The sequence below is a fragment of the Neovison vison genome, chromosome 12 (assembly GCF_020171115.1).
Source record: "Neovison vison isolate M4711 chromosome 12, ASM_NN_V1, whole genome shotgun sequence".
Taxonomy (NCBI): Eukaryota; Metazoa; Chordata; class Mammalia; order Carnivora; family Mustelidae; genus Neogale; species Neogale vison.
This window is the reverse complement of record NC_058102.1, coordinates 97,512,472-97,526,019: the sequence shown is the minus strand read 5'-3', so window position 1 is coordinate 97,526,019 and position 13,548 is coordinate 97,512,472. Positions and strand designations below refer to the sequence as shown.

The following is a 13,548-nucleotide window of genomic DNA, read 5'->3' as shown; positions in this document are numbered from 1 at the left end:
GCCTACAGTCACCTAGGGTATGTCAAGTGCCCTAAGTTAACAAACTAATGCTTTGTTTTTTGTTTTTTGTTTTTTTTAAGATTTTATTTATTTATTTATTTGACAGATAGAGATTGCAAGTAGGCAGAGAGGCAGGCAGAGAGAGAGGAGGAAGCAGGCTGGCTCACTGCTGAGCAGAGAGCCTGATGCGGGACTTGATCCCAGAACCCTGGGATCATGACCTGAGCCAAAGGCAGAGGCTTTAACCCACTGAGCCACCCAGGCGCCCAACAAACTAAAGTTTTTTTTTTTTTGTTGTTTTGTTTTGTTTTGTTTTTTTACCTTCGACTCTTCTTTCTGCAGTGTTCTTCCTTACTTTATGTAAATCTCTGATGTAGTGAACTATATTATTTTCCTTCTTTTTAAAGCATTTCTCTTAACAATTCTGTCCAGTCTGGATATTGACTTCACATACATTTAATTTCTGTTTGTCTAAGAATTCTGTATTTCTTCAGGAATTGTTTTCGTTTTTGGTGATGGTGGGGTTTTTTTTGTTTGTTTGTATGGGGTTTTTGGATTGTAACTCTGTGCATATCTTTTCATTCTGTTCTTGCTTTCCATCTACTTTACCCCCTAGATCCCTTGTGATATTAATCATATTTATTTCAAATTTCCAGCCTTAATATTCTAATACCTCTGCCATGGCTGGTTCTGAATCATGCTCTGACTCTTCAATTTTTTTTTTTTTTTTTTTTTTGCCTTTGTTTTGCTTGTACTCTTTTCTTGACACCCAGACACGATGCACTGGGTAAAAGGAACAGAGCAAGCAGACTTTTAGAAATGTGATGGTCAGGCATGGGAGGAGGGGAAGGATTCTATAGTCCTACGGTTAGGGCTCAGTGTCTTAGTGAGCCTTGGCCTCTGGGCTGTAAATTTTCTAAGTGTTTCTCAGTTTTTTCCCTCCACTTTAGTAGAACAGGAAGGTTAGAGTGGGCTGGAGTTGGGGGTTTTCTTTTTCCCACATGGAAGTCTAGAGGATACTGGAGTTGGGTATTTCCGTGTCTGGGGTCAGTTAAGCTCTATAGTGTCCCAGCAGGTTAGGCTCTGGTTAGCTAGATTTCTGTGAAGGCTGGCTCTCTTAAGAGCACAGCACTCTCATGTATTTCAAAACGGTCCCTTTTCCTCTTCCCATGAAGAAGCATGAGGTGATTTTTCTGACATTATACTTGAGGTTTTCCTACTCTAGCACTGGACCTTATGGCGGTTCCTGCTCATGAGCTTCTACTCCCTTAAACCTTCACTTCTTATATTTATCTGTCTGATTTTCAATCTCGAGAGCAGTGATATGCCTGCTCTAAGGATCCAAAAGGATTTGATTTTTCAGGCTGTTCATCTTCTTTCTTTCATTAGACCGAGGTGGTGATTTGTGACTTCTTACATGCAGAACTGGAAACTGAAGGTGTCATATGTCTTAGAGCACATTATTTTTTGTTTAATCTCACATTTCCATATGCTCTTTGCATGACTATTGATCTGTCTCAAGCTACTCCTTCTTTTGAAACAGAAAGCTCCACATATTATGTTTTATTTAATTTGTTAAAAATTTGCATTGGGGGCACCTGGGTGGCTCAGTTGGTTAAGTGACTGCCTTCTGCTCAAGTCATCATCCCAGAGTCCCAGGATCGAGTCCTGCATCAGGTTCCAGCTGATCTTCTCCAGGAGACTCCCAGCTCCATGGGGAGTCTGCTTCTCTCTCTGACCTTCTCCCTCTCATGCTTTCTCTCACTCTCTCTCTCTCAAATAAAGAAAATCTTCCAAAAAAAATCCTTGTGATATACTGTCTTCCATTGATATTCTTGTATACCATAGGCACTTATATATCAAACTAAAAATATTTTTGATCCCTAAAGTAACAAAATTTTGTATCTATGAAACTTTAATAGAAATTAAATATACATGTTTAAATAGCTTTTTTCACAGATAGGCAGGTTATACTGATTAACTGTGATATAAACAATTAGGTCATCCTCAAACATAATTTTATTAAATACTATGGTTGAATAAGAATAATTTAGAGTATTTAGCTAAGTCACCAAATTTGGACTTTTGGTAAATTTCAATCAACATAAAAACTATAAAATATTAAAAGTAAATTTTGGTATACATTCATATTCAAAAAATGACTAAATATATGAAATATATATATATATATATATGTATATATTACTTAGTATAATGGAGAATGCTTCCTCATTAAAAATACCTTGGCATAGTATCAAAGTTCTGAAATGAGAGGTTACCTTACATATTTTGGGACACTGTTATTTATTTTTAAAGATCATACTGATTTATTTAGAGAGGGCAAGGGAGAAAGCATGAGCAGAGGGAGGGGCAGAGAAGGGAGAAAGAATCCCAAACAGACTCTGCACTGAGCTCAGACCCTGAGGTAAGAATCAATCCTAAGACTCTGAGATCATGACCTGAACTGAAGTTGAGTCAGATGCTAACCAAATGAGCCACCCAGGTGGTTCATAACTTTGGCTATTATTATGTGACATTATTTGGGTCTTTTTCTCTCACTGGCTTGCCCTTGATCTTCGGTAATTGCATGTCAGTGAGAATCATATCTATTTTGATTCCATTTTATCCCCAGTGTTTTGTGTACTATTTAAAGATAGCAGATCCTCAAAAGATATTTGTTGAAAGAAAAAAAAGTGAATGAGTCAATATTTTGTCATTTCTAAAATGAAACAGAGAGAAATCAGAGTTGTAAAATCCTACCAAGTTCCTAGATTTTATGCTTGCATTAATTAAAGGTTAAACCCAACACAACTTTCAAATAGAAAGGGACCTTCTAGGTAGTAGATACTTCTCCATAAATACCATCATAACTATGATGGGAGAATAATTTCAAGTGATTCTTGGAAAAGATTGAAGAGTTCAATGAGTATTTAATCCATAGTTTTTCATGTCTTTCAATTGGAAATCACTGAGCACTGAACTCTATCCCATTCTTTTTATTGTTCTATATTCAGTGTTTTTGAATAATTTATTTGATACCTACTAGCTTGGAGAGCCACTTTTATGGAGACATTTCAGTATATGATAAAAATGTAATGTTTTCATATAAGATTAAGTTGTCCCAGTATTTTACTCAGCAAAAGAAATGGGAGCATCTAATCTTAAGAGAAACCCTGATTTAGGAAATTCAGGAAATCTCTCCCAAAAACCTTGCACTTTAGTTGTTTTCTCATTTAGATCATATGCAAAATATTCCATATGCTTTTGGCTGACTTCTTATGCCCTTTCTATCTCTTTGGGCATTATCCCAAAAAGTTTCCTGTTCCAATATTGGTGCAACTGTTGATAACATTTGTACAATCCTTAGTGTATTTTCCTCTAAGCCCTTGTTGGCACATTTGATTCATTGGAGTATTTGCTGTGAGACATAGGCATATACAGTAAATAAAACATGTGCCTCATGCAGGGGAAAATCCATATAGAATCTTCATCCAGAAAAGCCCAAAGTAATTCCAAATCTAACTTCTCTTCATTGTTTTTGTTACTGTAGCTACAATGGAAAATGTGTAATAGAAAATTAGCTATAGAAATAAAGTAATACCAAATGTTTTGAGAGTAATTTTTAGAAATACTGAATCTCTTAACCTAAAATTGAAATAGTTGTCAATGTGCTTTTTGTATACTTTCAACCAGCTGATGCAGTACATTTATATGACAAATACAGGTAAGAATATAAAACTGAAACCAATGATAAATTTCCTTTTCTTAGCACTAATTCATTAACTCTTAACTCAACTTTTCATCAGATCATGCAGAATAACTTGAGGTTGCTATTTCTTTCCATATATGTATGTCTAGTGTTATAAAAAATGAGTATGTTACATTTCCTGTTTGTCATAATAATTTATTCTTTTATTAATTTTCAGAAAATTACTTTCTTGCTTTGGTTTCTCCCACTGACTGTAGGTTTACTAAGTAGCCCATGCTCCATTTCCCAGCACAAAGAAATTAGTATTTCAATTCTACCATTTAATAGCTGATTGTTTTTATGTTGCTTAACCTCTCTCATTGTCAATTTCTTCAGATTAACATAAGGTTATCAAAAAGAATAAATGAGGTTAAAAGCATACAGCATTAGCACTGTCTCTCAATGAGTGAGAACAAAAATGGTTTTGTGATTTTGTAATGGAGCTGTATTCCTCAAATGTGATAACTGATTTTATTTGCTAATAAGATATTAGTAACTACTGTCTAGGAATACATGCTATAATATTTTGGTACGATTTAATTGTGCTTGTAATTAAATTAGTCCTAACTAATTCCATGATGATATTCTCATTTCAAAATTTAAAAAAAAAAGAACTAAAATAGAGATTAAAAAACTTGTCCAAACTCACAATACTATAATGTAGCTAAATTACAGTTTAAAATAAAAAATATTTATTTATATATTTTAGAGGGAGAGAGGGAGAACCCAATGGGGAGAAGAAGAGGGAAATAGAGAGAAATTTTCAGACTCCATGCAGAGTGCAGACTCCAAAGCAGGGCTCAATCTCATGTCCCTGAGATCATGACCTGAGTCAAAACCAAAGGCAGACTCTTAACCAACTGCACCATCCAGGCACCCCTAAATTGCATTTTTTTTTAAGATTTTATTTATTTATTTGACAGACAGAGATCACAAGTAGGCAGAGAGGCAGGCAGAGAGAGAGAGGAGAAAGCAGGCTCCCCGCCAGCAGAGAGCCCGATGCGGGGATCGATTCCAGGGCCCTGGGATCATGACCTGAGCCGAAGGCAGAGGCTTTAACCCACTGAGCCACCCAGGTGCCCCCCTAAATTGCATTTTTAATCTATTTTGCTTGAATGCAAAACCCACAAGTTGCCCTAAAAATACCACACATTATACATTAAGTTCTGATGCCATACATTTTATAAGAATTCTTTTCCTTTTTTTTGAGTTGAAAATCATCTGCAAATGTAGATACTTAGTTAATAAACTGAGATAATCAGGATATAAGTAGAACATCTCTATGACAATCTACAGATTGTGAGCGGATTTAAGTGATTACTGTTTTTCCTTTATTATTCCTATTCATACTGGTCCATCTGACTTGGGATTCAAACTTCCCCTTTCCATTAGGAAAAAAAAACAAGGTCATTTCTTTTTTTCAGAAGATTCAGGTAAAGTGTATTCCAAACTAATTTTGGTACTACTCTAAGGCATTGCTAAAGTAATAGTCTGAAAAAAAAACTACATTGTTTCTTATGAGATTTTTTGCATTCAGTCACCATGAAGTTCTTACATGAGATTAAGTGTCACTAAATATTTTTTCATCAAAAATGGAATGAATCATTGCAGGAAAAAAAAAATGGTACTTGGTATAAACCAAGAAATTAATCAAGATATCAAATTAAACCAAAATTTTGCACTCTTCTCTGACAAATTAGCCTAGCATATAGACCTAACACCAAGAAAAAGAATGTCAATGAGAGAGAAAAAGAATTGGAAAACTGTGTATTCATGTTATGGGTGCAAATTGCCTTGAAGATATATATATATATTCACAACTTTTTTAGGACTTCTAATTTAAGAAGAGAGATTTCAGAACATATAGAGAATGCAGAATGGTAAAGTTAGTGTCCAGTTGTGGAATGTAGGGAGCTTTTACCACTACTCTAATTATTAAAAAATAAATAAATAAAAAAGCAATTTCTCAATCCTTAATAGGTATTTTTAAATAGTTGTATTTTTAAATTGGACAATTTAGGAGATGATACCATTCTTTTCTCAAGAAGGCCGTCCCTAAAATTCATATGAAACAACAGAAGAGTCCTAAAAGTCATTTACTTAAATAAATAAAATAACTGGTTTGTGCTTATTAATTCATTCACATATCTGTTATTTCATTTAACATGATAGCAAGTATTTGTTCATTAAATTGATTAAATTTCACTTTCAATGGGCCACACAGGTAATTCAACAGTAAGATATCAGGACAGGTTAGAATTCATTGAAACAAAAAGAACCAAAGGACACACTAAACTTGTGACCATAACTTATATGTGACTGGGAAAAAGAAACATGAATGAGTAGTTAGGAAGGAAAGCCTAAAATTATATATCTTGAAGTCTCAGGTATATGTTTCATTTCTCTACCAAAAACATCACAGAAATGGTTGAGAGATCAGAGTCTATACACAGCTGTTAATTATAGAGAATTGTTCTTTGAGAACAATGACTTTTATGATTGAAATATCCATCATACACTTGAATTGCCATAAGTTTGTTTGCAAAATGTCATTATGATGCCTGTTTCTCTTGTAAGTGCTCTTTAGCCTGTTTTCTCCAGTCCTGAGAAATAATAAAAGAAATGTTCATTTCTTATGAATCTCACATGCTTTCCCAGTAGCTTTGGCAGTATCCATCTCAGTTGGAATTTGCCTCAAATAATCAACAGCAATATTTTTTGCAAAACAGTGAAGTGAGTGAAAAGAGAACTCGGGCATGTAAGGGGAAAAAAGAGCAAGAAATTTCATAGTATTATGAGGCATTATATATCAATAATCAACAATTCTATATCTTGAAACTAAATATCTTATTGCAAGATTTCTCTCATGACTCTGAATTGAAAATTTTACTATTTAATGAGAATGCACAGAATAAGGGATTAGAAAATGGATTGGTTCAATTTATTGAGGGGAATTTAAACTTCACTCTAAAATGCATTGTTGTTGTTGTTATTCAGGAAGAGAAGATAAAGGGATTTCATGTATGATTCATTGATTACTCCAGGGTTGATAAAACAAAGCTTCTATAAATGAATACTGATGTAAATAAAAGGAAAAATATAAAAATATAATATGGGATGGAAAGTAGAATACATACATAGGGAGACTACACTAACAACATTTAGATGGAAAAAACTTTGAAGGAAAAACTATTCTGTAGAAGACAGAGTTTATTTTAAATGCTCATCCAATTTTGCTTTTTTAGCCAATGAAATATGTAGATCCAATCTACTAAATTTCTCTGTCTTTTCATATTCTGTACTCTATAATATCTGAGGACAGTATGTCAATGAATTCATTGCCTACAGCTTAAGATCAGGAGTAAGCGGTTGAAAGGAGAATGTGAGTCAGAGTGAAAACACAGAAATCTGTTACATTGTTAAAGATTTAACTTCAATGAATTTCAAATTTAGTGATACCTCCATTTTAGTGACTTTTTTCCTGACATGTCATCTTGTCTATGTTACACTAGTACAGTAAGTAATAGTACAGGAAATTAAGGGACAGAAATGAGGAAAGGAGACACTTTTATTGTTTTTGGAAAAAAGACAAGTAGTTTCCTATTAAGAAGGGGACCCATGAAAGAAGTACATTTATATCAACAGGCAGCATTTCTATTCCAGTTATCAAACATGCAAAAAAAAAAAGAAAAAAAAAAAAAACCTAACTAAAACCCCTGTTCTTCTCATTTGGAATACATGGTTTGGATAAGACTTTTTTTTTTTTTTTAAGATTTTATTTATTTGACAGACAGAGATCACAAGCAGGCAGAGAGGCAGCAGAGAGAGAGATAGGGAAGCTGGCTCCCCGCAGAGCATAGAGCCCGATGTGGGGCTCCATCCCAGGGCCCTGGGATCATGACCTGAGTGGAAGGCAGAGCCTTTAACTCACTGAGCCACCCAGGCGCCCCTGGATAAGATTTTTAAAAATCTTTTTAGATTCAGTTTCCAATCTGTGAAATAAGGATTTTATGGAGAAACATTCTATGTAAAACACAGAAAGCAACATATGATAAAAACTTACTTATACATGTCACCTATTTATTAAGATGTCTTAAAGATCTACTATATCAAATTGGTATGGCATAATATATTTATTTCCAGAGATAAACTCCTGAACTATCCGTGGATAATCCTCTTTTCTACAATCTGCTTGGCTTTATTTTTCCCTCTAGATTATACAAGAGAAGAAATAAATGAAAAACCACACAGAAATAACAGAGTTTATCCTTCTGGGATTGTCAGATGATCCACAGCTTCAGGGGGTCATCTTTGTCTTTCTGCTCATCACCTACATGCTCAGCATCACTGGGAACCTGACCATTATCACCCTTACCCTGCTGGATTCCCACCTCCAGACTCCCATGTATTTCTTTCTCAGAAATTTCTCTTTGCTAGAGGTTTCATTCACAACTGTCAGCATACCCAAGTTCCTGGGCAGCTTGATTACAAGAGATAAAACCATTTCCTTTAATGACTGCATGGCTCAGTTCTTTTTTTTCATCCTCTTGGGAGTCACTGAATTTTGCCTTCTAGCTGCCATGTCCTATGACCGTTACATTGCCATCTGCAAGCCTCTGCATTACATGACCATCATGAATCCCAGAGTCTGCAAACTCCTTGTCTTTGCCTCTTGGTTGGCTTCATTCTTAATCATATTCCCATTACTCATGCAGTTCATACAACTTGATTACTGTAAGTCCAATGTTATAGACCATTTTACCTGTGATTATTTCCCCTTACTACATCTTTCTTGTTCAGACACAAAATTCCTAGAGATAGTGGGCTTTTCCTGTGCTGTGTTTACTCTACTGTTCACTTTGGCATTAATAATTCTGTCCTACATATATATCATTAGAACAATTTTGAGACTTCCTTCTGCTAGTCAGAGGACAAAGGCCTTTTCTACCTGTTCATCCCACATGATTGTCACCTCCATCTCATGCGGCAGGCAGCTGCATTTTCATGTACATTAATCCAGCAGCAAAAGACAGAGTGTCTCTGAGCAAGGGTGTTGCTGTGCTAAACACCTCAGTAGCCCCCATGCTGAACCCCTTTATTTACAGCCTAAGGAACCAGCAAGTCAAGCAAGCCTTCATGGACAGGGCAAAGAAGATTGTATTTTTCTCAAACAAATAAAAAATAAAGGATAAAAGTGTTGTCATCAATTAGAGGCATAATAAAGAACAAGTAAACAAAAAACAAGGTCCCTCAAATGTCTATGAATATCAACATAGTCTCACTACAGTTTTACTTCATTGTTTGTATTTCTGTTGCCAACAGTATACAGAGGGTATTTGAATATATATCTTTTCCATTTAAAAACCAATCACTTTCTCATGCATTTCCCTTCCTTTGAGTTAGTCTTTCCACTCTATAACTATAAAAATGACCTCATTTTCTTCTTCTAAATATTTTTAAATTCCAATTTTTCCACAACAATTCTTAAAAATTAAGATACATAAAAAAAAACAAGAGCATAAGAGAGAAACTGTTATGTGATTCCATCAGGAAACACACCTTCTAGAAATTCAGAAAATATTAAGTCATGTTTAACACTTTTAATTTACTATACAAAGACCATAAATACAGTCATGGCTTAGAGTTATAACATTCTCTTACTTTTTCTGGCTATTTTGATATAACAGTTTATACATACAATTCATTTAGGTGCAAATGATGCAAAACCTTATTTGTTTCATGATATACTTTGTTCATAGAAAAATCATTTTAACAAAAATCAGTTACGAACTCACTACCATTGTGTTTATTCAGTACTATACTGGATGGTCTAACCAGAAGACTAGCAGTATAAGCAGCAATACATTTACTAATATTAGAAAGGAAAAAAACAAATCTTTCTTAGCAAATCACATGATATTTCCTCCTATGGCCTTAGTGCATTTACACTAGATGGTTCTTAAACCAGACACACTCCTCTCCCAGATATCTGCATGTCACTTCAATAAGGCCTCCCCCAACTTCTCTACATAAAATTATAGTAGCCCCCTACTTCCAAGGTTTTTCAGTTTTCCTTTACAAAATAGTTACTAATTTATAAAAGACCCTATAATTTAGGAATCAAACATGCTCATTCCTTATTGTCTGTTTTCTCTCACATCCCTCAGCCCAGGAGAGCAGAGATCTCTGTATCCCCTGCAGACAAAATGTTGTGGTCCACGCAGAAAGGTACAGGGCCTGACTAGATGCTTCCCAAAAGCCAGTTGTGCTGTGTCTTCTCAATTCTGCATTCAGAAAGCCCACAGAAATAGCTTGAAACCTGCCATGTGAGAGACTTCACATCTTGGAACAGGATCAGCTCTACAGATCAGCCCCTCACCTCCACCCCTTGAAAAGCAGTTGTTAGACTTTTACCAGAATCACTAATACTACTCCCTTAGAACCTGCATCTGCCATGTAGTGGGTTTTCAATAAACACTGAGTACATAAAAACATTTGAATAATTTAGAATGGTTCCAACGACCTAGTGCTCTGACTAAATATTTTACCCAACATAAACATATGTAATAATGTACATAACAGTGAGCTAGCTTTTAAAACAGTGATCAAATAAAATGTGCATTTTATCATAACTAGACATTTTGTATGACAAAGGAATACTTAATTGAATATTTTCTAATGCATTTGGTGTTCATTTTCCTTTTATTTTACATTAGACCTTTTGGCAACTAAGCGAAGATCAATTTATTTGATGTGTATTGACTTTTCATGAAGTTATTGAGAACAATTCTTGTTAAGGTTTGCATTGGAACTTTCTAATGGTAGGAACTCCTATGATGCAAACCCTTATTTATTTCACACACAAAAAGATTCTCTTAACTATATGGGTTACACCAAGTAACTTATCAGAACCAACATCATCTGTCAATCATTACACTTCTGAGATTAAAAATTCAATTTATAGAATAATAGCTCAATTAAATAATGGTAGTCAGTAAGTAGGAGGCCAACCAACATCTTGTGGAGTGGCTTACCTCCACAAGAGCATGATACTATATCACTGAAAATGATTAGTAATACATACTGGAAATATTCAGTAATACAATGCCAGTTCAGGTTTTAGAGAAAGTCTTAAAAGAGTTGGATCCCTTAACCATTTGATTTAACAAATTTTGTCTTTTGATTTAGAACAGGTTACAGCAAACCATTACCTGTAATTAAAATCCATTCTCCATTCTTTGAGGAGAGTGAAACCTCATAGCTTGAACAATGTTTCATTGACCTAAAACATAGTCACTCATCAATCTCAGAATACATGGTGGTAATTGACACATTATTAAAAAGCAGATGCCTACTAGCTTGTGGATAGGAGGGTAACAGATGTAATCAGTCTTCATTAAAAGTAAATTATTCTGAGGCCTAGAGAAAAGCTAGACAGCTATAAGGAACTAGGAATAAAGCAGTAAGGGTAGAAAGTTAGAGAATGAGAGGGTGATCAAGGAGGAAAGAGAGAGACAATCCAGTATCTAGGAGTTTGAGAAAAGATATGGAGAAGAAACATGTCTAATAGGCTATTTCAAGAAGTGCAGTGCTTTGTGAGATAGAAATTCATTCCCTTTCCCTGTGAGTCACTAAAGATTGTGTTGCTCACAAACACACAAATGGTGGACACCAGACACTTTAACTTCTTTCCTCCTCCCTCTTTCTTTACCTGAATAATAATAGCATTGACCTCAGATGGCTTTGTATTGTCTGCTTGTTTGAAAAAATGAGATAATTTTATGGTCAGTGCCTGGTAATCAATAAAAGCTCTGAATAAAATACAAAAAGAATTGCTATTTGGATACAAAACTAAAAACAAAGGAACATAATTTTCATAAGTAGAGAAGCAGTTTCACCATCTCCACTGAAATATCTTGAATAAATATTTTCAATGCTTATTTTAATGTGTAGCAGTTATAAATTCTACACATATCAGCATCTATGTATTGTCCTATGTGTGAGCCAGTGGTTTGTTCATCCTTTCCCACTTCTTTCTTTTGTCTTTCAAATACTCTCATCTTTCAATCTTGTAAATAATCCACACCCCATCCCCCCACAAATAGTATTAATCTGCACTACTGGTATTAAATGCACACATGTTTTATGTCCACATTTATAACTGTGAAGGAAATAAAGATAACTCATTAAATATAAAATTATATTACACATATGTGTACGTATGGCATTCATATGTATTTATTTTAATTTATTTAATCTATTTATTTGACACAGAGAGAGATATCACAAGTAGGCAGAGAGGCAAGCAGAGAGAGAGGGGGAAGCAGGCTCCCTGCTGAGCAGAGAGCCTGATATGGGGCTTAATCCCAGAACACTGAGATCATGACCTGAACTGAAGGTAGAGGCCCAAGCCACTGAGCCACCAATGCGCCCCTATATGTCTATAATATATTACCCTTCTAGGAATAAAAATGACATCTCTCATTGAAGGAATTGTGGATTAAACAAGTTCAAAATATCCAATGCCAGATTTGCAGATATTTATTTTATTGATTCATAAATATTCTTAATATGAGAAGATGTCATATGCACAAATATAAATAACTGTTTAATGGAAGTAAATAGCACAGTGAAGAAAGTCATCAAAAGGCAATAAAAGCCACATTAGGGAGGGGCTTGGGAATGGCTTTCCTAAATTCAAAGGGTCAATATAGTTATAAACCTTCTTGTCAGTCTTTAAGAGGTTGTCCATTTCAGAAGACAATCAGTCATAATAGAAATCCACAGCAGTGCTTTCCATCATTTCATCCTGATAAGGAATTCTTCTCTAGGTTACCAAAATTCAGAAGATATCAGCACACTAATTCTACTGAAGACCAGTCCAGTTTCTGGAAGAAAAATGTGCATTCCTTATGCAGTCACAGAAGAGTGAAATTCTACACTTGATCTTAGCCAAAAGGCTGAGAAGCAATAGAAGTGTGGAATTCTAAATCAAGCTTTCACATACTTAGGATCTCGCCGCTTGTACATTTGTCTATTTTCCTGAATCATTTTACTTTTTGTACTTTTTAATCAATATTTATAAAAATGATTCACCTCTAATGATTCTTCTCCTTGGCACTCTATTTACTTAATGAATTCCCCCGGGTCAACAAAAAGACACAGATAAAATAAGTCCAGTTCTATTTGTATGTCAGACATAGAGAAGAACATTCCATATATTCTGTTTCTCAAAACAGTGTTTGCAGGAAAATATAGCAGTTCATGAACTTGAGGAAAATATTACTTAGGTTTCACAGATGTATAATCATAGAATTACAAGATATTTATTTTAAATGTTTGCATGAATAGAAAGAAAAATGATTGGATAAATAAGTGTTTTGTAGTATATGAAAAGAGGCAAGTGGAAAAGTAGTAGTCAACCTAGGTGTAATTGAATTTGTATGTGGAGTTTGACAGATGAAAAGCAAGAATGAGTTGAATTATAATAAAATGTTGTCAGCATTTCATAGTATCAGGAATGAAGGATATCAAGAGTTGAAGAAAATTATAATCCCTAAGAACCATAAAAAAGTTAAATCAACACACTTGTTTTGAGAGCACAATAGACACCAAATATTTTGCTAACTCAATTTACCAGCTCTGAAACTGTGTAAATATTTAAGCAAATCAGATGATAAAATTTGAGACAAGATCATCAAGAAGAATCAGGAAGTAAGTAAATTTTTTATTCTTCAATATAAGATATGGAATCTTCATTTTACATAAATGTTTTATAATCATGTTTGCATATATGTCTG

At 34.4% G+C, this 13,548-nt stretch overlaps 1 pseudogene; it reads left to right on the top strand.

The window, feature by feature from the left end:
- Positions 1 to 7,983: 7,983 nt before the first annotated feature.
- Positions 7,984 to 8,926, top strand: LOC122891568 (annotated as a pseudogene).
- Positions 8,927 to 13,548: the final 4,622 nt, after the last annotated feature.